The sequence below is a fragment of the Microcaecilia unicolor genome, chromosome 1 (assembly GCF_901765095.1).
Source record: "Microcaecilia unicolor chromosome 1, aMicUni1.1, whole genome shotgun sequence".
NCBI classification, from domain to species: domain Eukaryota; kingdom Metazoa; phylum Chordata; class Amphibia; order Gymnophiona; family Siphonopidae; genus Microcaecilia; species Microcaecilia unicolor.
In genome coordinates this window covers 689,327,942-689,352,674 of record NC_044031.1, presented here as the reverse complement: position 1 = coordinate 689,352,674, position 24,733 = coordinate 689,327,942, and the positions used below count along the sequence as shown (strand labels likewise).

Below are 24,733 nucleotides of genomic sequence, written 5' to 3'. Positions count from 1 at the left end.
TTTGTAGCTTCCTCACATGCCCCCTAGTCCTAATATTTTTGGAAAGAGTAAACAAACAATTCATGTCTACCTGTTCCATTCCACTCGTTATTTTATAGACCTCTATCATATCTCCCCTCAGCCGTCTTTTCTCCAAGCTGAAGAGCCCTAGCTGCTTCAGCAGGTCCGTGCCGACACGGTAAGCAATGCAGGGGGGCGCCGACCTCTAGAGGGTGCCACTCACTTGCAAAATCTTTTACCTGAAGTTGTGATTCTCCTCTCTCCCCTGCCCTTCCCGCATCAGGAAGTGAAGGTAGTCCAGCAGTGCTGAGACAGACAGGCTGCTCTGCTAAAGCTGCTTCAAAGAGTACAACCAGCAGCTATTTATGGCTTTGGTGTGTGAACAACTTTCATTCAGGGTGAGCTGGAACAACATGCAAATTAAAGAGAACAGGTTTGGAGGCAGGTGTGCAAGTGAGACTGGGGAGAAATAAAAAAATAAATAGTGTAATTGTTATCTGTAAGTGGTTCAAAGTTTTTGTTTTTTGAGCATGTACACTGAGAGGAGGGCATGACTGCAATGATGTGTACATAATTATCACAGCTACAGCTAAAATCCATTTAATTGGCTGAGGTTCAAAGAGGAAGTTTAGCTGACTTATAGTGTAGAATAGCTGGTAAGTAAAAATCTGATTGCTTTTTTTGTGTGTTTGTTTTTATATAAAACATTCTGCTTGGATAGGGAGAGTTTGTGATATTTGAAAATACATTTTGCTTTAATGAAATTGCTAAACTTTAGAGTCAGAGACTTATCAATGAGGGATACATACAGTGGATAGGAAGCCCTGGAAACAGAGTTAAGAGGACAGATACCAGCAACAGAATCAGATACTGGGCCAGCATGATCAGAAAAAGAAAGTCAGCAGCCAACAAAGGTAGAAAAAAATCATTTTATTTTCATTTTAGTGTTTGGAATATGTCCACTTTGAGAATTTACATCTGCTATCTTATTTTGCAATGTATAGCAGTGAGCCAGGGAGGTCAGATGAAGAGACCCCCCCCCCCCCCCCCCCCCACTGTAACAAAGACAGGAACATGCATAATCAAAGCTTAGGTCTCTGCAGTTACAAGGGCTGGCCATTCCTAATTATGCTAATAGTTTTTAATAGGCTAAGTCCCACTGAAAAGCCTCTTTATAAAGGCAGTGCTTTCTCTGGAGAGCAGTGTTAAGAAACAGCAGGAATTGTGTTTATTTTTTTAAACTGCTTTCCTGTGTAAGCTAATTTACAGTTTTCTAGTATATGCTTGACATTGAAGGGTGTGGTAGACCCTTTTGTCAGGTCTGGCTGGGCCTGTAGTTTTCAGTCTAAAGGAAAGACAGGTAGCAGTGGAGAAACATCTAATGAAGAAGCGAGACGGGGGGGGGGGGGCACCAACTGATAGTTTGCAGGGGGGCACCAGAGACCCTTGGCACGGCCCTGTGCTTCAGCCTTTCCTCATAGGGAAGTCGTCCCAACCCCTTTATCATTTTCGTTGTCCTTTTCTGTACCTTTTCTAATTCCACTATATCTTTTTTGAGATGCGGTGACCAGATTTAAACACAATATTCAAGGTTCGGTCGCACCATGGACCGATACAAAGGCTTATGTGAAGTCCTAAAAATTATTTTAAGCCTATTTTATAAAAGCAACATATAAGACACCTGTGTGACTTCATAAAACAGTCTCCCAGTGTGCAAATGCTGATACATGTGTTTGCACCTAATCTGAATAAGATGTACATTTGAAAATTCAGTGCGGAAAAAAAGTATGCCTGTGTGTATTCTCTAAAGCACTAAAAAAAGGCATCATCTTATTTTCTTTTCTATATTTTATTCAATTTCTATTGATTACCTTTAAAAGTGGACTAACACGGCTACCACATCTCTCAACACGTGGTATATAGAATACACCGAGCGCCTCTCCACGCCACCAAATTTAGTTATGGCCATTTATGCAATGTTTTATTTGGCGTAAATCCTGATGCCTAAATTAGGCTCAGAGCAGTTGTATTCTATAATAATGTGCAAAGATTTTAGAAACGTCTACACCCCGCCCACATGTCCTTGTTTTCAACTATGTGACTTAGAATTTAAGAGTAGCACATTACAGAATATACTTAGCGAGTTATGTACTTAAATAATAATGCCAATTAGTGCTGATAATTGCTTGTTAACAGGGGCGTAGCCAGACTTCGGTGGGAGGGGGGGTCCAGAGCCCGAGGGAAGGGGGCACATCTTGGCCCCCCCCGGCGCCACCCCCGGCGCCATTGCCCCCCTGTCTTTGCGACCCCCTTCCTGCCGCGAACCCTCTCCCGCCGCCGCCTACCTTCGCTTTTGCTGGCGGGGGAACCCAATCCCCGCCAACTGACGTCCTCTCCATCCTGCTGCAGTCAAAAAAGTCTTCTTCCTTCTGTTGCATGCTGACGTCCTGTACGTTGTACGTGCAGGACGTCAGCATGCAATAGAAGGAAGAAGACTTTTTTGACTGCAGCAGGATGGAGAGGATGTCGGCTGGCGGGGATTGGGGTCCCCCGCCAGCAAAAACGAAGGTAGGCGGGGGCGGGTTCACCAGGAGGGGGGTCCAGGCTGAAATCTACGGGGGCCCAGGCCCCCTCAGGCCCCACGTAGCTACGCCACTGGTTAACATCCAATTGACAGTGCTGATTTGCTAGTTAACCAATTAAGTTACATGTACTGTTATAGATTACGCTTCGTTTTCCATGCGGAAATTAAGGCACAATATATAGAATCCTGGGGTATGGTGTATTTTATAAAATATGTGCCTACATTGCTCAAAGTATTTCCCAGAGAATTCCTAACACACAGATTGAGGAAACATAGGTGCTTGCCTTTTGTGCATATACTACTTATGCAAGTATGCACAGATTTATAAAAATATTTTTCTGTTGTAAAAAGACCTTGAACATCTGCTGTACTTGAGACTGGGTCACCTCCATGGTCAAGTGATTTTACCAACAGTTAAAAGAGGGGTGGGCAACTTTGCAGCATGATTTCCCCTCCCCTTTACTAAAACCAGCACCATCTTATGGTGCATGGCTGTAGGTGCATTGCCTCTGGGGGTGACTTAAAGAGGCATGCTAGGCCCCTTGGGAATCTTAGCAGATCCATGGGGGAGGAATTTCTGAGGGTGCCTCTTTTTACCAGGTGCATTTATCTTATTCATTGCAGGAAAGCAGATCAAGAATTCAGCCCACTTGCTGTGCTCGCAGGTGACATGGGGACCTATGGAAAAGTTTGCTTTGGCTAAAAAAGCCAGTAGTATTTCCTTTGCTTTTACTCCAGTTAATTCTTTATGGTTTTCCTAGTTGGGGGCCTCCAGTATTCAGGGAGTGGATTGTCCCCTCTTCTATTTGGAATTCTAGCTTATTCCATGGAGAAGTTTTTTTTCTGGATGCTTCCTCCTCCCAGGCTGTTAAAGAATCATGGTCCTTTGGCATCAATTAGTTCTCCAATTGCATTGGGTCTTGCAATACCCAAACTTATACCATACCTGGTATTATCTGAGAGCATAGGGGCAGGCAAGGGGACCCCTCAAGAAGTATCCCTTATGGATATAAAAGCATATTATGGTCAGGACAGAGGGGTCTGATTGAAAGCATTGACCCAGTTCTGTCCATTTTCTTCTTTTCAAAAACTTGGAGCAGAGAATGAGTCGCATTGATGTGAAAACCCAGACTTGGGAATCCCAGGATTCAGTATTACAATCTACTGTGGTTTCAGAAATCAGAGAGGTCTGGTGTTATACAGGAATTTTGAAGCTGTGGAAAATCAACTAAAAGACATTGCAGTTTTTGAACTGAAGTATTGTTGAGGAATTATTTTGGGGAGTTATTGTTTTTGCCCAATCCTAATGTTATTTCTTATGTAATTTGTTATTATATACCCTCATCAGTGGTTAAGAATGATGGAGAAGATGTTTAGATGTGGCTGACAGGGGATCAGTTTGATTTTACTAATTTTTAGAATCATCTCAGGACATCTATCACATCTAGAGCAACCCTACTTGTTTCATTTGGCTCTGAGCAAGATAAAGTAGCAGTTCTTAAATTTTACTTTAAAGTTAGGGATAAATCTTATTGTGGACCAGTACAAATTTTCCCTGATGTTTCAAGAGTAACCCAAATGAGGAGCAAAATGTTTTTTGCAATTGAAACCTTTGGCCTTGGGTACTTTATTTTTCTTAGCTTTCTTGACTGCACTTAGTTTCCTACCAAGCGGCTAGTTCCCCCCGCCCCCATTGGTTCTTTTCACATAGAAAAGTCTTTTAGATAAGCAAGTGTGAACTTGATGAGGAGTATTGCAGTTAGTGGGTATGTGAGACCAGGTTTTCTAAAAAGGTTTTTTTTTCTTTTGATGATTTGCTATTTTGCCTTATGATTTCTTGTTCTCCTTAATGTTTGCATTGATTATTTCCTGATTTCTTTCTTTGAGTAACGTCTTTAAAAACAAAAAAACCTGCTCACTGCCTATAAAACCAGCTTTACACATGGAAAACAAACTTTAGAAAATTGCCCTTAAAGGACAAAATTCTATATATATGGCACAAAAAAATGAGTGCTAGGTGCTATTTTATATATGGCGCTTCAAGTTGGGAGCCATTTATAGAATAGCGCCTAGTGCCAGGATCCGCACCCAACTTTTAGGCATGAGGATTTACACCAACTAAAACCTGGGGTACATCCTTGTGCCTAAATTAACGTGCGGTTCAGGCATAATTCTGTAACTGTGTGTGCAAATTCTTGGAATGCCCATGCCATGGCCACGCCCCTTTTTCAGATGCGCACACTAGAATTTATGTGGCTTCTTTATAGAATATTCTTAGCAAGATGCACACATAAATTCTAATTGCCAAAGAGTACCCAGTTCTTGGTGCTAATTGCTTTGTTGTTCAGTTAAATTGCATGCAGATTTTGGGTATGCACCTAAATTTCTGTTTGCATTGTGAGCGCCATATATAGAATCCAGGGGAAAGAGCCTTAAGGGCTATAGGATGCCAAATATATACCATGATGGAATTTGTAAGACAGTTCTAAACAAGGCTACATCCAAGGGTTCTGTGAAGTTATAGGTAATGAACAGAAGTAGAACGAAACACAAAGATAAGATGATACATTTTTTGACTAGCTTTTTCAGGTCAGAGAGAGCAAAAGATGACAATATCAGAATTTGTTCAGAATATGTAAGTGAAATATAAAAGCATTCTGGTGAAATTGTAGGGAACTTCCTAAAATATTTTAATTAGGTTCAGAATTGCTTTTTGTAATTGATAAAGGGTTGCGATACAGACTCTTCAAATTTAAGAAAAGTGTGTGATGAGTGCTGCCACCTGATACGCCTGTTGAGAAATAATGCTGCTGTTTTTAAAATTTACAACTTTTTAATAATACATTTATAGGTAGAAATCTCAGCAGTGTGATTTCTTTACTGTGTGAATGTTTGTGCTTTGTGACCAAGCAGCTTTTCTCTTTGAAATCTGTATGTGGTAGCATTTACAATCTATAGCAATCTGTCAGTGTAGGCGTAAGTGGAAAATCAAGCTAAAAAGATATGGTCGTGAGAACAGTTTAAAGGAAATTGACTCCTCAAACTCTCGCAGAGTGACATGAAGGGCATCATAGATTTAAACATGGGCCATGAAACACAAATAGTGCTATTCAAAGACTGAATGTTAGCTGGGGTTCCTATCATAAATTCCATGTTGAACTCTTATATAACTGAAATTTAAGACAGTGTAAATGTAAGATTTAGGCCCTTGTTTTAGAAGCTTTCCCCATATGTAAGTAGAAGCTTTTACATGTGTAAATTGGCACACATAGCCATTTTGTAGTGACACCTACCATGTTTACATTGCTAGGAAGCATGGTAGAGGTTGGGAGAGGGAGTGATTTGTGCAGGCCTAACACATCTATGTGGATTCCCTATCTTAAAAGGAAAATTCACATAGAAACCCCGCCCCCTTACAAAACTTTATGTCCAGGCATGCATGCATATGTGCCTGCTGTAAAGGGCAGGTGTCCATGCTGAGGACTTGCACCTTGCAGATCACCCTTTTCACCCTATGGCATTAAGCCTGCAAATAGGTGGGAAAATGTGGGATACAAATGCAATAAATAAATAAATAAATCCTCTCCACATCCCTTGAGCACCCCTGTTATTTGTCAGCCTGACCTTTAGATTACTGCTAGTGGTTGCAGTGGCTATTTTGGAACTCAGGACTTTTAAAGTAGAAGAAAGCTGGGCATGGGGATTGGTGGGGGAAGTGGGTGAGTGAAGCTACAGGGGTGATTCATTTTGCTGTTGGGGGTTGCATTGGAGGGGAATTTGGTGCCCCAGGTTCAGCAACCACCTACTGAGCAGGAGCAGTGATTTTGAAAAGCTGCTCCCACACATGTGTGTGTGTGTGTTTGAAGAGGGAGGGGTGTTACATATTTATTTTCCCCACATTCAACTTTTTAAAATTGTTGTCTCTGCTAGATCTGGGGAGTTGTAAACATGCAATCCAGCAATTGTAAGAAGTTCTGCATTTGGCTGAGCCTTTTGTGAAATACTGTGGGAATTCTCCCAGCTTGGATGTCTGAATTCTCCTTTCCATATTTTTTCTAAATAGGGTTCTTAATTAGTTTAATTAGAATAATTGCTAAAACTGTTTCTGTGTTGGTTACTTAGCCTCAAAAATCAATTAGATCATTAGGAATGTAGGTTTCTGAGTGGCTGGTGGATAGACCAGAAAAAAAATATATTTGGTGTCCTTAAATACTTAAGTAGTATTACTGAGCTGGTCTCTTCTGATGGGCAAATTCCACCAAGTGATGCTGAGTTAGCTGGTTAAAAATGTGTAAACAGATTAACAATTCAATACAAAGTGCTGATGATGATCTGAGTATCCCTGCAAATAGATTATGGGAACATTTTTCTCAAGTACAGCCTTCTGAAATATATTCTTTAGTTTGAAAAAAATGAAGAATCACATAGCATTTTTGATGTTTGTCCTACTTATCTGCTGAAAACCCTTTCTCCAGATTTTTTTATGTTGGTTTATTGGTTAGTGGAAGTATATTCATCATGTAAATTCCTGAGATCTCTAGGGGACATACTTTTAGCTCCTATACTTAAAAATCCAAATAATGAACTCAATGTATTTTCTAACTTTAGACCAGTTGCATCTATTTTTTAAAATTTTTTAAAAATGTTTTAAAAATAAAAGTTATGGAAATGTTGGTTGCTAAACAATTATCTGGAACTTTGATATTCTTGATATGTTAATTGGATTTCCATAGACAATTTAGTACTGAAACCATATTGGGAGCTATTAGTGTCAGAAATTAGATTTTTGTTATGTAAAGAGAACAAGGCTATAATAATGCAGTTTGATTATCTGCTTTTGATTTTATGGACCATAAACTGTTACAGACATTGAGTGAAATAAGTATAACTGCCAGAGTTTTGAGCTGGTTTGAAAACGTCGAGGACATAACTTGGATTGACCTGAAACCAAAAACAACTAACTGAGAGTACAGCCTGGAACAGAACAAAAATGGGTCTAGTGGGGTGGAGATGGATTCTAAACTCTGAACAGATTCTGCAGCACTGACTGCCCAAATCAGCTGTCACGTGGTAGTGCTATGGAAATGATTTATAGTAGTAGTAGTAGTAGTAGATGGCAGGAATTCAGTGGCTCAAAAGGCGCTTTCATCAGCTGGTTGAGAACGACGTTGAGATCCCATGACACTGGTGGAGGTTTGAAAGGGGGCTTTGACAAAAGCAAAGCTCTCATGAAGCAAACAACTAAAGGCTGTCCAGAGATAGGCTTACCCTCTACACGGCAATGATAAGCACTAATCGCACTAAAGTGAACTCTTACGGAGTTGGTCTTGAGACCAGACTCTGATAAGTGTAGAAGGTATTCAAGCAGGGTCTGTGTAGGACAAGAGAGAAGATCTAGGGCCTTGCTGTCATACCAGACGGCAAACCTCCTCCATTTGAAAGAGTAATACCTCTTCGTGGAATATTTTCTGGAAGCAAGCAAGACTCGGGAGACACCCTCTGAAAGACCCAAGGAGGCAAATTCTAAGCTGTCAACATCTAGGCCGTGAGAGCCAGAGACTGGAGGTTGGGATGTAGAAGCGACCCCTCATTCTGAGTGATGAGGGTTGGAAAACACTCTAATCTCCACAGTTCTTCGGAGGACAACTCCAGAAAAAGAGGGAACCAAATCTGACGCTGCCAGAAAGGTCCAATCAGGATCATGGTTCTGCAGTCTTGCTTGAGTTTCAGCAAGTCCTTCCCTACTAGAGGTATGGGAGGATATACATACAGAAGGCCTATCCCCCAATGCAGGAGAAAGGTATCTGATGCTAGTCTGCCATGGGCCTGAAGCCTGGAACAGAACTGAGGGACATTGTGATTGATCTGAGTAGCAAAATGATCCACCGAGGGGGTGCCCCACGCTTGGAAGATCTTGTGGACTGCGCCCATGTTCAGTGACCATTCATGAGGTTGCATTATCCTGCTCAACCTGTTGGCCAGACTGTTGTTTACGCCTGCCAGATAAGTGGCTTGGAGAAACATGCTGTGACGGTGAGCCCAAAGCCACATCTGGACGGCTTCCTGACACAGAGGGCGAGATCTGGTGCCCCCTGCTTGTTGGTGTAAAATATGGCAACCTGATTGTCTGTCTGAATTAAGATTACTCGGTTGCACAGCCGATCTCTGAAAGCCTTTAGAGCGTTCCAGATTGCTCTTAATTCCAGGCGGTTGATCTGCAGACCTCTTTCCTGAAAGGATCAGGCTCCATGAGTGTGGAGCCCATCTACTTGAGACCCCCACCCCAGGAGAGATGCATCCGTCGTCAGCACTTTTTGTGGCTGAGGAACTTGGAATGATCGCCCCATGGTCAAATTGGATATCGTCCACCACTGAAGAGACTTTTGAAATTCGGTGGACAATTGGATTACATCCTCTAGATCCCCCACAGCTTGAAACCACTGGGAAGCTAGGGTCCATTGAGCTGATCTCATATATAGGCGTGCCATGGGCGTTACATGAACTGTGGAAGCTATGTGCCCCAGAAGTCTCAACATCTGCCTAGCCGTGACCTGCTGAGACGCTCGAACCATGGACACTGGGGACAGAAGGTTGTCCGCCCTTGCCTCGGGAAGATAAGCTAGAGCTGAGTGTCCAGCAGAGCTCCAATGAATTCCAATTTTTGGACTGGAGTGAGATGGGACTTGGGATAATTGATGACGAACCCCAGTAGATCCAGCACCTGAATAGTCATTCATATGGACTCCAGAACACCTTCTTTGGAGGTGCTCTTCATCAGCCAGTCGTCGAGATAAGGGAACACATGCACTCCCAGTCTGCATAGCAACGCTGCGACTACAGCTAGGCATTTTGTAAACACTCTGGGCGCAGACGCCAGGCCAAAAGACAGTACATGGTACTGAAAGTGCTGTGTTCCCAGCTGAAATTGAAGATACTTCCTGTGAGCTGGAAGTATCGAGATGTGTGTGTTAGTATCCTTTAAGTCCAGAGAGCAAAGCCAATCGTTTTCCTGAATCATGGGAAGAAGGGTGCCCAGGGAAACCATCCTGAACTTTTCTCGAAAAAGAAATTTGTTCAGGGCCCTTAGGTCTAGGATGGGATGCATCCCCCCTGTTTTCTTTTGCACTAGGAAGTACCTGGAATAGAATCCCAGCCCTTCTTCCCCTGGTGGAACGGGTTCGACCGCTTGGGCCTGTAGAAGAGAGGAGAGTTCCTCTGTAAGTACCTGCTTGTGCTGGGAGCTGTAGGACTGAGCTCCCGGTGGGCAATTTGGAGGCTTAGATTCCAGATTGAGGGTGTATCCTAACCGGACAATTTGAAGAACCCACTGGTCGGAGGTTATAAGAGGCCACCTTTGATGAAAAAACATCAACCTCCCCCCAACCAGCAACTCGTCCGGTACAATTAATGACAAGTGGGTCACATTGGCATTGTCGATCCCAAAGTTTAAAGAACGTACAGCTGGGGATACTATTGCTAGATTTTGGAGTCCCTTTGGTTCTCTCTGTATTAAGGCTTAATACATTTCTAGTTTTATTTATTTGAATTTTGCTCACACCTTTTTCAGTAGTAGCTCAAGGTGAGTTACATTCAGGTACACTTGTGTGTTGATTGGATTAGATTTATTATTTTATGGGGCCCAAAGTATGCGTACAGTATACAACAGATAACTGGGTTGTTCACTGTTTGAAACAAGATACTGGGCTAGATGGACCATTGGTCTGACCCAGTATGTCTATTCCATGTACCATTTTATTTCATGTTATCTCAAAACTGATGATGTGTTGGAAGGTGTAGAAGATACATTTCCTAGAGAACAACACTTGTTAATCAAAAATGTTAGGAGGGATGAGGTGGAGGGAGGGCAGTATAGGTTATTTTGGGATAGGGGTGTCTGTGGGTAGGATATTGAAGGGAATTTCTGGGTGGGGGAAAGTATAGTGATGGGGTTTTAGTATTTAACCTTTTATGTTGTCACCTTGTTTGGACTTTGTATCGATTTAAGTTTTCTTTTCTGTGATCACGATTCTGATACGTGTGATTTGTTTGGTGATTTAACATTCAAACATAATCGAAAATGTTGAAATATTTTCATGAGTGCTTGCACAGTCCTTTCTTCTTTGAATATTTTACTTTCTTTACCGTCTCTCTGGTGTTAAAATTGCTTTCAACTGTGCAGGCAACATTTACAAATGTTTGTTTTTCTTTGTTTTAATCTTTTCATTAAAGACTCTTTCCTAACCCCCCACCCTGAAATCATACAGAAAACCTGAGACATAATAAATAACTCAAAGGGCAGAGAAAAAAAAAAGTCCATTGGGAGACCAGTTAGAGGGAATGTCAGGCTGTAAGTACAGAGTGTACCTAAAAGAAAACAGAGCTATCAATCACTAGAGGGTCATACCATTAACCATTGGTGTATTTCAGTAAGTAGTCTAGTCCTAAGCAGATAGTTACCTGGCAACCAGAGAAGCTCAACTATTAGCATAACCACAGTGAAGCCAGCATTCAGTGGTGGGGTGGTGGGGATAGAGAAGATATTAGCAGCAGTTCTGATTTATCATTTTTAGAACCACAAATAAAATGTTCAGTCTTTTTTTTTTAATTTTAAATTAATCCCATCCTAACCTGAAAGAAAGAAGTTCAAAGGAAGTTTAATACTGACCAGTAGTTCGAACTGTTTTGAATGCTAAGGCAAGATCAGAGTACATTTATTTACACTTTATCACCTTACCCTCAAATAAAGCTCTAAGCAATGTACATTAAAAAAAAAAAAGACAATAAACACAGCAAAATCTCCATTGCGTATTCAGAGATTAATAGCCAAAAATTATAAGCATTATAAAATCATACAATTAGAGATACTAAATATTAAGACTTCAATAATTTTTGACTGCTTTCGGAATACCATTCCATAGTTTCCATTATGTCCCAAGGATCAGTCCAGACAAATGGGTTGTGACCATTCGCCAGCACCCACACGTACACCCCAGCCTACCTACAGACCACCTTTCTTAGAGAGCCATTCCACACACATCCTCCCCCACCCCTTCAGCCCTAACAGAAGGACAGACTCATTCACAGACAGACCAACAGAATCAGAGGGACAGGCATACATAGACATACTGAAGCAGCGCTGTAATATCTTCCTGTCCTAAAAGTGCTGTAAGCCTATTTCTAGATAAAATACCTTTTTCCAAGCCACAAAACCCACTGTCCCCAAGAAGTGGATCCACTGTTCCTAAGAAGCGAACGAAAGAAAGGAACCCAGAAGCAGACGAAAGCCAAAGCTGACATCTGGTTGCTCATCTCAGTTTCTTAGGGGATCTCCTGCTGGTTTGAGATATTCTACACTTGCTGCTCCTATGTTTTATTGATATTCTCAAGTTAGTTTGTGTTTTGGGCGTGGGAGACTGCTCCGCCCTTTTGCTTTCCAACATCTAGCATTGAGCGTGGGAGCAAGCTCTGCCCACTGTCAGTGAACGGAAGCAGTGAGGGATATTTGGTTGCACCTAGTGGTGCAGCATCTAAGGCGCAAGCCAAAGGCGCACATCTTAGCGTGGCGCTTGAAGTGACTTTTTTCATCTTTAGTCGAGTAACATTTTTATAGAATTTGTGAATGTGTTTTGGTTTTACAATGGGTGGATTATGCTGTTATTTGTTCACACTTTTGGGAGGAATTTATGAAAAATAATCTTAGGAGTGTGGGGTTTACCCTCGCCATTACATTTTAACCCATACGTATCCAATTCTCTGGTTTGGCATTTGGGTGTGAAGCATCTGTTTATGCTTTCCAAAAATACTAGGACTAGTGGGCATGCGATGAAGCTACAAAGTAGTAAATTTAAAACAAATCGGAGAAAATGTTTCTTCACTCAATGTGTAAGAGGTTTTAATGCCCCTGTATAAGACGTTGGTGAGGCCCCACCTGGAGTATTGTGTTCAATTTTAGAGGCCGTATCTTGTGAAGGATGTTAAAAAAATGGAAGCGGTGCTAAGAAAAGCTACGAGAATGGTATGGGATTTGCGTTGCAAGACGTATGAGGAGAGACTTGTTGACCTGAACATGTACCCTGGAGGAAAGGAGAAACAGGGGTGATATGATACAGACTTGCAAATATTTGAAAGGTATTAATCCGCAAATGAAACTTTTCCGGAGATGGGAAGGCGGTAGAACTAGAGGACATGAAATGAGATTGAAGGGGGGCAGATTCAAGAAAAATGTCAGGAAGTATTTTTTCACGGAGAGGGTGGTGGATGCTTGGAATGCCCTCCCGCAGGAGGTGGTGGAGAGGAAAACGGTAACGAAATTCAAACATGCGTGGGATAAACATAAAGGAATCCTGCTCAGAAGGAAGGGATCCCCAGAAGCTTAGCCGGTGGTGGGAGGCAGGGCTGGTGGTTGGGAGGTGGGGATAGTGCTGGGCAGACTTATACGGTCTGTGCCCTGTAAAAGACAGGTACAAATCAAGGTAAGGTATACACAAAAAATGGCACATGTGAGTTTATCTTGTTGGGCAGACTGGATGGACCGTGCATGTCTTTTTCTGACATCATCTACTATGTTACTATGTAATTAAACTCTGGAATTTGTTGCCAGAGAATGTGGTAAAGGCGATTAGCTTAGCAGAGTTTTAAAAAGGTTTGGACGGCTTTCTAAATGAAAAGTCCATAGGCCATTATTAAATTAGACTTGGGGAAAATTCTCTATTTCTGGGAAAAGCAGTATAAAGTATTTTGTACTTTTTTGGGGATCTTGCCAGGCATTTGTGACCTGGATTGGCCACTGTTGGAAACAGGATGCTGGGCTTGGACCTTTGGTCTGTCCCAGTATGACAATACTTATGTACTTATGTTTCTGAATAGCACAAATGAAAGTATAAGATCTAGTCCCCAGATAGTGTGTATTGCTTTACTGTTGGGATAGATAATAACGTATTGTCTCCTGATCTCAGATGATGAGATGAAACATATTCTAATAACTTTTTAGACAAATAGTTTGGGCCTTTCATAGCCTTAAAAGTGAAGTATGAGATCTTAAACCTTGATCCACAGTATACTACAGAGGAAGCTAATGAAAATCATTGCTGGAAAGATTTGAATCCTAGAAGTAGTCCCTTAAGTCAGCTATGCAGCAGAATTCTGATAACCTGCAAAATGTATAGTGCCTGATATTCAAAATGATATCAGGAAGGCAGGGTAGGCTGCTGCCTGGTTAAATCTCACTGAGCAGGGAGAAATATTCAACGACACTTAAACTGCTGAATATCCCTTCTGACTGCCACAACACCATTTGGCTAGTGCTACGGTGATCTTAGAGTGGAGTCTGGGCAGAGCCGGAAGTTTTGCAGGCACCGGTAGTATTCTATACTGGCGCCTACATATTTAAGTAGTCCTACTTGCCCGTTTAGCTAGCAGTCCTGTCTTTGCTCTTTTAGCTCTGTGGTTATGGCTCTGAATATCGGCTGTATCCAGTGGTCCACCTCTGCGCCCCCCCCCCCCCCCCAATTGCAGAGCTGGCTATAGCTGGGGAGAGAGCCTGGGGGGGGGGGCAATGCATTACTCCAGGAAAAAAAATTAAATGATCCCAGGTTCCAATCTAATTCATGTTTAATGTGTGATAAAATGCCATAAATAAGTAAATAAATATAAACTTTTAATGTTGAGCACCTGATTCTCAAAGTGGACATATTCCAAACACTATAATGAAAATAAAATGATTTTTTTCTACCTTTGTTGTCTGGTGACTTTGTTTTTCTGATCATGCTGGCCCAGTATCAGATTCTGCTGCTATCTGTCCTCTTAACTCCGTTTCCAGGGCTTCCTTTCCATTTTTCTTTACTTTCCTCCTTTCTTCTTCATTTCTTGCCCTACATCCATAAGTAAAAGCTGGGTCCTCCGCAGACTTGACTGTCCAGTGGATCCAGCTTCTGCCTATTTTCTTCATCCATGTGCAGTTTTTCTCCTCTCTTCCTTTTCCCTTATCTCATCTCCTTCCTCACTCTTCCCTCCCCTCCATCCATGTCCAGCATTTCTTCTCTCTCCCTTCCCTCTCCTCCATCCATGTCCAGCAACCCTCCTCTCCTCTCCCCTGCCCTCCCCTCCATCCACTCATGTCCAGCAAGCCTCCTCTCCCCCCTGCCCTCCCCTCCATCCACCCATGTCCAGCAACTCTCCTCTCCCCTGGCCTCACCTCCATCCACCTATGTCCAGCAACTCTCCTCTCCCCTGCCCCCCTCTATATCAGCAATTCTCTTCTCTCCCCTGCCCCCCCTCTATCCATCCATACCCATTGATTTTCTTCTCTCCCCTGCCCCCCTCCAGCCATCCATACCCAACATCCCATGTTAACCATCTCCTTCCTGGCTCTCCCCAGCAGCCAATGTCAGCCATCTCCCTTCTAGCCCCTCCCCCACTCAATCCCAGTAACCTACATTTCCTGCCTTCTTCCAGCACCCCCCTCATCCCCGATCCCCCGCTCCCCAGGTCGTCCATCATCTCCTGTCTGCCCTCAGCTCCCCGATAGCCCTTGTTTCCTTCCTGCTGCTGCCCTGCCTTTAAATATTGTATTTTTCCTCGAGTTGCGGCGCTGGCATTGAAAGCAGCAGGCTCAGCTCGCCCCCCCCCCCCAGCCTTCCCTTCCCTCGCAGTGTTCCGCCTTCGCGGTAACAACAAACACATCAGAAGAGGGCGGAACCATGCGAGGGAAGGGAAGGCTGGAGGCGAGCTGAGCCTGCTGCTTTCAATGCCTGCACCGCAACTCAAGGAAAAATACAATATTTAAAGGCAGGGCGGCGGCAGGAAGGAAATGAGGGCTATCGGGGAGCTGAGGGCAGACAGGAGATGATGGACGACCTGGGGAGCCAGCAGCTTGCGGGGTGGGGAGGGAGGAGAGGCAAGCCGGCTCACACTTGGTAAACAACCGGCTCGCAAGATGCCAAAAAATTTAACAACCGGCTCTTGCGAGCCAGCTCCAGCACACCACTGGCTGTATCCATATAACGTTGGGTATTGCTCCTGACCTGGATAATCGGTGCCTGGGTTAAAATTTGCCAGCAAATCTCCGACTGTCACCAGCTCAATATTGACCTAGTTTCTTCACAGTAAGCCTAATAAGGAGTTAAAAGTAGTCTGTCTGAGACAGAACTATGTAGCATAGTTTGTATTTGAAAGTTAGTCAAAGAAATTTAGTAATCTCAGCATGTACAGTTTATACCATGTTCTATTAGCAACTAAGATAAGATTCTCTATATTACATGCAGAATCCATAGCTATTTACAGACCTCAAAAAGCTGAAGTGTCACGACAGTCCCATTTAGCTCAATTTGTACACTGAGTGGGTAATTTATGAAAAGTTTCCAGAATACTGCAGCTAGACTCATTTGGTAAAACAAAATACGAAAGTGCCACACCCCTTAGAGAAAAACTGCACTGGCTCCCTATCAAAGAACGCATTATGTTCAAGATCTGTACCTTGATTCACAAAATCATCCATGGAGATGCTCGGGTCTATATGTCAGACCTAATAGATCTACCACTCAGGAACTCCAAAAAATCATCTTGCACACTCCTAAATCTCCACTTCCCCAGCTGCAAAGGACTAAAATATAAACCGGCACATGCATCCAGTTTTTCTTACATAGGCACGCAGTTATGGAATGCACTACCAACTGCTATGAAAAAAATACATGACCTAATCAACTTTCGGAAATCCTTGAAGACCCACCTCTTTAATAGAACTTACCATACCGATCTATCATCTGAACTTTAGTACAGTACCGCCTCATCTGTTATTCCATTAATGTTCTCTCTATACATGTTACTTTTATACATTATATTTCCCATGTTTCTTATGTAATTACTAATTGTATATGTTATTCAGTCATGGTGATACTATGACAGAGCAATGTAAGCCACATTGAGCCTGCAAATGTGTGGGAAAATGTGGGATGCAAATGCAATAAATAAATAAATAGTATGAAAGACTGGTCGGTGCCTGATTTATGAAGATGCCAGTGCCTATGTCTCTATAAAATACTGACGGTGAAGCAGTAGAAATCACTGCTAGATAAATGCTGTGGATATTTACACCTGCTTAGAGGCAGCCATAAATGTTTGCATTTATTTTACAAACAGAGTGTAAATCACGATTATATCTGTACTCTACCCAGACTTTGCCCTTGAACGCTTTTGCCCATGAAAAGTAGGTACTGCCTTGTTAGTAGGCATTCTTTGTGTAACCCCTGGGGTAATTTTATAAAAGCCCTTTTATTTGTGAAACATTGTTTATAAAATTACGGTCCCCTCTGTCCACCCAAGAGACCTCATTTCACTTAAAAACATGGGGCCTGATAGTCAAAGGATCTATGCTCCTAACTTAGAGAATTATACCCCTAAATTGGCCTCTCTGAAAATTTACTGGATAAGAATGCCCTTTCACTGAGACTTAGTGCACACTAAAGGACATTAGTGTACACTAAGTGCCACATGGCCCATAGGTATAAAATAGAATCCGCAGAATTTAGCACTAAACTCTTAATATTAGAAACACATAAAGTAGGTGGTAATGGGCAGATTTAGGGTGGGGAGAAAAAAGTAAGGAGCTTAGCTCTGGGCTTATAATTAGGCTCATAAATCTAGGCAAATGAATGGTAAGCCTAAAGTTATAAGCATACCTGTAAGCTCCTAAATTGAGATGGATTTTCAGCTTAAAATTTATGCTCCTAAATTTGGCTGAAAATAGGATACAAATATCATGTTTGATCTATTCTTACTGTACACCGCCTTGAGTGAATTTCTTCAAAAGGGCGGTAAATAAATCCAAATAAATAAATTAGGAGCAGAAGTTTAGGAGTTCAGTTGTGTTTAAATATCAGGCCCATATTGTATATAACCTGAGATTTAGAGGAATTAAGAGTTAATTCATTACTTGTCATCCATAAAAAGATAAAGACCATAGCTAATAGCTTTAATCAAATTCTGTAGCATATCTTCTACCAGGCAAAGAAGAAATATCATAGAGTTCATCCCAAGTCTCTTCCATTCCTCTATAAAGGACCACATTTGCTAAAGCGTGCTAAGCAGTAAACATAGAAATTAGCAAGGGCTACAAGCAGTGGCCTGATAGCGTGAACTAATTCCTGCATCAGTTGCCAAACCATGGGAAGGAGCAGGGATTGAATGGGGGACTGCTGCTTACAGTTAACATGGAGGTAGTTACTGCTTATTAGTTGTTAAAGCAGCACATACCCCTGGATTCTATATAGTGCAATTTACGTTGTGTGTGCAACTTAGTTAACAAGCCAATTGGCACCAATAATTGCTACTTAAGCAATTATTGAAACTAATTGTCAATTGGAATTTATGCACAAAACTAAGTGTATTCTATAAAATGATGCAAGTAAATTCTAAGTCACATAGTTGAAAAGGGGGCAGTCACATAGTTGAAAAGGGGGCATGGCCATGTGTGGGTCATGGACATTTCTAAAATCTATGCACTTATAGAATACTCCGTGTCCACGCGTTATTTAGGCGTTGGCATATACATCATGTTTTAACTGCCCGTGACTAAATTTAGTCATGCTGATCGGCGCTCAGCGTATTCTATAAACCGTGCGGAAATCTAGGCTTAGTCTATGAAGTATGCCTAAATTTAGGCATACTTTATAGAATACACGTAGGCATATTTTGCTTTGGTACTGATTTTTTAGGCATGATGTATAGAATCTAGTACATAATGAGGAGCATAAAGGCCACCTCAATAGGTGACATTAACTGCATCTTCATTAGTATATCATCCCTCAAACTGAATGGGATGATGCTGGGCGCACCCTCAACAATTAACACATTAGCTTTGCAGTTACCATACATATATTTGTCCATTATTTATTTATTTATTTATGGCATTTATATCCCACATTATTCCCACCCATGGACAGGCTCAATGTGGCGTGCAATAGTCTATTAAGCAACATTAATACAAAATACAGGAATTAGCGTCAGAGAAGGGAAAGAGGAACAACGAGAGGGAGAGAGGGGAAAAAATCTTACTGCATTTAAGTAAATACATCTATACATGTATAATTTTGGATGGTCTGTAGAAGAAATATTTGATAAGTATCTGAGAACTAAGAGTTGTTTCTTTGCAGACTTTTCTTTTCACTTTATTTTTTAAAAGATAAGAACTGTAATCAGGTAACACATGCAGAGGGGAATTTTTAATATGACATCTAAATCCGATTTTGAACATTTTGTGAAAAATGTCCAAAAATCCATTAGCTAACATGGTCGTTTTCAAACATACAACTTTTTGTTTTGAAAATGGCCATTTGTTAGACACACTAAGTAAGCACAAAAAGTCTTTTAGGACCATTACAAAAAGTCGGAGGAAAAAATGTACAAAAACAAGCGATTGGGATGTATGGGGGGGCAGCATTCTTAGTAGACTAGCTACACAGACATCCCAGCAGAGCAGTGGGGCACCCTGGGAGCACTTCTGTGGACTTCACATTGAAGGTGCCAGATACCCCCTTATATTGTATGGTGAGCCCTCCAAAACCCACTAAAAACCTACAGTACCTAACTGTATACCTCTACAGTATCCCTCATGCCCTTATTAGTAGGTTTTTGTTGGGTTTTGGAAGACTCACACTTTCTACCACAAGTGTACTAGTTGGAGTGAGATATGGGCCTGGGTCCCCTTTTCTACAGTCCACTACACCAACTACTAGGCTATTCCAGGGACCTACTTGCTGCTCTAAAAGGCTTGGCTATATAACATCTGAAATTATCATATGAACTCTTTCACATCTTTAGGTGGTAGGAGGGGGTCAGTGACCACTGGGGGAGTAAGGGGGGGGTCATGCCTTAATCCCCCCTGTGGTAATCTGGTCATTTAGAGTACTTTCTTTTGTGACTTAGGTGTGATTGAAACAGGTCTAGACCAAAATGTATGACTTTTAGCCGTGGACATTTTTATTTTGTTCCATTGTGGCAGAAAAAAATGTCCCGGATTTTGGGAAATGCTCGGTTCCCACTACCAACACATACCCTTGTGATTTGGATGCACTGAAGGGAAAAATGTCTGAAATCTGAGTTTTGTAAATCGCAGTTTGGATGTTTTTCAGAGAAAAACGTCTAAATGCCACATTATACTGTGTTTGAGACCTTTTTCTCTTTTGAAAAGGAGCCCCTAAATTTACCACAGCTGCTACATTCCTTTGCATAATACATGGGACAAAACCAGTTTTCAGTCCCACATTTATAAAAAAAAAATTGATCCAGTTCTGAGTAATACAATGTCCTTTGCAAGCTTTTAATACATTTTTTAAAAATTGGATTCTTATTTGTTTGTCTGTCTTTACAAGTTTGGGAGCATAGCAAAGTAGTGCATGACTTAGAATAAAACCAAGGAAAGAATTTATTTTGTATGCAGCTTTGGTATTTCTTATAATTAGAAAAAAGGAAAAGATTTGTCTGTTTACATGCTGATGAAATCTGGTATCTATTATAGATGCGGTATATCCTTGAATTACTCTATTAGACCTTTTTGAAAGGAAGATGTGTGAAAATGGCACATATTCTGTGTTAAAGCACATTATTGCACATTAAAAGCACATTAAGGCAAGCTGTGTGCTTAGTTAATACGTAGGCACCATTGAGAATAATGAGGTTGTTTTATTTAACGTACATTAGTTTTATTTAACGTACATTAGTGTGCATTAACATGTTAACTTGTTTTAGTAAATGGAGTCCTAGGTTTGTGCCTGAGGTAGTTGGAGGGTGAATGGAGAAAAAAATGTTGTACCTCATTGCATATATGTGATCATTTTCAAGAGGGAAGACTCATACATTATGTATTAAGTGTTGGCAGAAGAAGATATGATCAGCATAATCGATTTAACGATCACCTTTCTCTCTTTTCAGGTATGTTTTAGGAATCCTTCATGTTTGAGGACCTTTGTACAAGCAGCTGGCAAATGAGTTTGTGTAAATTCTGAGGTAAGAAATGGCATTAAATTTACTATTTCTGATGAAGAGTTAATTCACTGCACAGTACATAGTTGTGTAAATTATAGATTTTCTGAAAGAAATACTGCAAGATATAAAAGTAACCAGGAAACAGATACTTACCTGCTTCACAGCTATTGCAAAAAATTCTGCTGCTGTAAGTGATAAATTCTTTATAAACAGAGCAGCATTGCATTTTAATCAGCTAAAAATTGGCTGTTTACTTGCATGAGGGTAAGTACTGCCATTAAAATGTATTACACCAAATTAATGAATGTACATAATCTCTTTTCACTATTTTCCCTATTATATGCAAGAAACCTTTCACTCCCTGTAGAGACCCTGCAGGATAGCTGTGCTTAGTGAGTTACTCTCTGTGGAGCCCAGCAGGAGGGCTGAAGTGTACCAGAAGCTCAGTTCCTGGAACACACTTCAAACACTGTGTGTAGGAAAGTAATGGCTTGATTAAAGCAGCAGCCAACATTTGTTCAGCCATGTTGAACTGCTCTTTGACAAGTAGTTAAGACTGAAATACATTACTTTGCCACTTTACATGCAGAACAAATCCTCTGGCATCGGTATGCATTAAGCAATTTACGAGAACCTTTTTAAAACCTCTCTGACCAGCTTTTCTGTAATGTTGGCTAGCAGTCCCACAGACCTACTTAGAGGGGTCAACACAGAAAGCTAGTGCAGATGGAAACGTGCAGTTAGAATAACATTGGTGTACAATTTTTTAGGTACATCTGCAGAAACGTTTTTTGCACGAAAGCTAACCCTGCATAAAATCTCTTGTTAGATTAGTCACCAGTGAACAGCTATTCTATAATTAGTTTATAGGTGGGTGTACATAGGTGATGTCTGGGTACAGTGTGTAACTTATCATATATTATTTAGGTGCACACACACACCAGCTGGGTAGCTGGTGTTAAGTGCTTGCACCTAAGTTCATATGTTTGTATGTACCCAGTTCTGCTGGGCCTATATAATAATTCTCACCGCCAACGTTCTATGCTTGGGACCTTGGCTCCCTGGCTGCAGGTGGTCTGCGAGGCAGACACGCACGGACGTCACTGACGTCAACACAGCTGATTCCAAGGCAAGGGGAGGAGTAGGAAAACACGCACAGCGTGTTTCCCTACTCCTCCTACTGCCTTGGAATCAGCTGTCACCCCCCGCGCTACGGCCCCCTCGAAACCCACCCCCCTCCACGAACCTGTCGATCCCCCCCCCCCCGGAACGCCGAAAACCGCACCCCCCCCCTCCCCTGCCGCTGTTGTGCACTACCTGTGCTGACAGCCGAAGTGTTGTTCTGCCCTTCGGGTGGGTTCCTTAATCATCTTCTCAGAAAGTTTAACTCCGTGCATCTGATGTCAGACGCATGTGTGTGTCTGACGTCAGACGCTCGCAGAGGAACTTCCAGACAAGATAATTGAAGAACCTATGGGAAGGGAAGAACAACACTTCGGCTGTAAGCACAGGTAGCACAACAACGCGGCGGGGGGGGCAGTTTTCGCCAGCACGGGGGGGGGGGGGGGGGGAGGGGAACGACGGGTTCGCGGAAGGGGGGGTGGGGGGGGCCGTAGCATGGAGGGGGGAGGGAGGAAATTGCCTGCCTAAGGCCCGTTTCCTTGCCTACAGAAACGGGCCTTTTTTACTAGTATTCTATAAAGGAAAGTAGGTGCCTACTTTCCTTAATAGAACTTGCACCAGTCAGACACCCTTTAGGCATCTCTGTATAGGTGCATAGTTATAGAATCCCCCCTCCCCATTGTGCTAACCACAAGGGTACTCAAAGAAGGACCTTCCTCTGCTCATGTTTGACCATACACTTGATTTAATGACTTCCAAAACATGGCTGCTTCTTCCCATGCAAAATCAGCCTTCTTTTTAGCTCATTTCCTATAGAATGCACTACCCCTCTACCCTGTTTCCCCGAAAATAAGACATCCCCTGAAAATAAGACCTAGTAGAGGTTTTCCTGAATTCCTAAATATAAGGCCTCCCCCGAAAGTAAGACCTAGCAAAGTTTTTGTTTGGCCCCGATGGGTGCCCACTCTCTCCCACCAGAAGCTCACTATTTGGCAACTAGCCACCCAGCCCAGTTCCTATTAGTGTGGAGGTAGTGATGGCGATATGGTACTGTGTTGTGGTTTATTAGGGGAGGTTGTTTGTTTTTTTGTGTCCTTGTGAGAGCCAGACGTCTATAACACAAAGCAACGCATTCTTTTCCTCGTTCTTCCTCTATCAGGGGCCATCGTTGGGATTTCTTTTTTTGTATGTGTAATCGTTTGGTCCTCTAGTGTGGTGCATTTGGGTATGGCTTGTACCGTGTTTCGCCGAAAATAAGACATCCCCTGAAAATAAGACCTAGTGCATCTTTGGGAGCAAAAATTAATATAAGACACTGTCTTATTTTCGGGGAAACACGGTATCTGTAGGTGGAGGCCTCCTACAAGAAATTTCACGAAGGTCACAAAACATACTTTTTCTCCTTTGCTTTCCCTGTCTTGTAAGGATGTCATTGATTTTGGCAGGTTCTGTTCAGGTGAGCATGTTCTTTCTTCTCTCTCACTCTTTGCTGTTCCTTATCTTTGACTCTGCTTTCCTGTCAAGATTTTTAGAGTTCCTTTCCTCCTTGTAGTTTTTACTTACAAACTGTCTTTGACATTTTGTAGTGAAAGGCGATGTAGCAAATTTCTATAACTATAAACAACAGTATGCATTCTTTAACAGGTACATTTGATTTAGGTTAGTATGACACATTTTAGATGGAGTGGGCAAGGTCAGCTTGACAATTCTGTATCGCTTAGCACTACCAGCTACTAATTATTTATCATGAATCATTAAGAATGCAGAGAATAGTAGGATGCCGGAAGGTCATTTCCACCATTGTAATGGCATGCATTTCTGGCTGTCCTGTAGGAAATTACACCTCTGTTCCAGGGGACAGTAACCAGGAATGCAGGTCAAGAGTCAGACAACCAGAGAGACAACAAAACACTTCCAAGTGAACAGATGTGCCAGTAGAACTCAGACTTTTGCAGCTCTGTTTCATAAATGTTGTTGGGAATGAGAAGTACACAGTAAATACCTGGAGAAAATAAACAAACATTGTACTTCAAATAATAATATGTAAACCAAAGTACACATCAGTATATAATACTATAATACAATTTTTTAAAATTATATCAATTCCCCTCTATATGTTAAACTTCCCCTTCGCTCAATTGTCTAAAAAAACACACACATAAAAAAAAACAAAAACCCGAAACCTATTCATATATAACATTTTCTAAGAGGTGCTCAGTTCACACTTCAGTCAATAGCCAAAAGGAAAGACAGACTGAGTCGAGAACCATCATCGCACCACTTGTTTTAAATACGCAAACTCCACAAATAATTTGCACTAACCAAGCGATGTCAAAATTGTATAATACCCATGGAGATTACTCCACAAATATTATAAAATTTCACAACATTGAAGGAAACAAACCATATCATTGCTATTAAATCTATTCCTCATCATATATCGATCCAGATAGGCACAGTACTTATCTTATCTTCCCTGTGAGGAAAGGCTAAAGTGATTAGGGCTCTTCAACTTGGAGAAGAGATGACTGAGGGTAGATATGATAGAGTTCTATAAGTTACAGAGTGGAATGGGTAGGCATGAATCACTTGTTGACTCTTTCCAAAAATACTAGGACTAGAGGGCAAGCACTGAAGCTACTAAGTAGTAAATTTAAAACAAAGTGGAGAAAATATTTTTTCACTCAGTGTGTAATTGAACTCTGGAATTCATTGCCAGAGAATATGGTAAAAGTCAGCTTAGCAGGGTTTAAAAAGGTTTGGATTATTCCCTAAAAGAAAAGTCTGTAAGCCATTATTAAGATGGACTTGGGAAAATTTACTGTTTATTTCTAGGATGATAAGCAAAAAAAAAAAATCTGTTTTACTATTCTGGAATCTTGCCAGGTACTTGTGACCTGGATTGGCCACTGTTGGAAACAGGATACTAGGCTTGATGGATCTTTGGTCTGTCCCAGTATGGCAAAGCTTATGTAATAGATGAAACCTCAATGATGTCATTGTTGCCAGAAGTTGCCACAGGCTCACAAATATTTTAGTCCAGAAAAT

General features: G+C 41.6%; 1 protein-coding gene across 1 annotated transcript in view; it reads left to right on the top strand.

Moving 5' to 3' along the window:
- Positions 1–20,516: 20,516 nt before the first annotated feature.
- Positions 20,517–24,733, top strand: part of TLN2 (talin 2) — a 523,010-nt gene continuing 518,793 nt past the window's right edge. Inside the window, 1 exon segment of the mRNA XM_030188409.1 lies at positions 20,517–20,584. The gene's annotated coding sequence lies outside the window, so the exon portion shown is untranslated.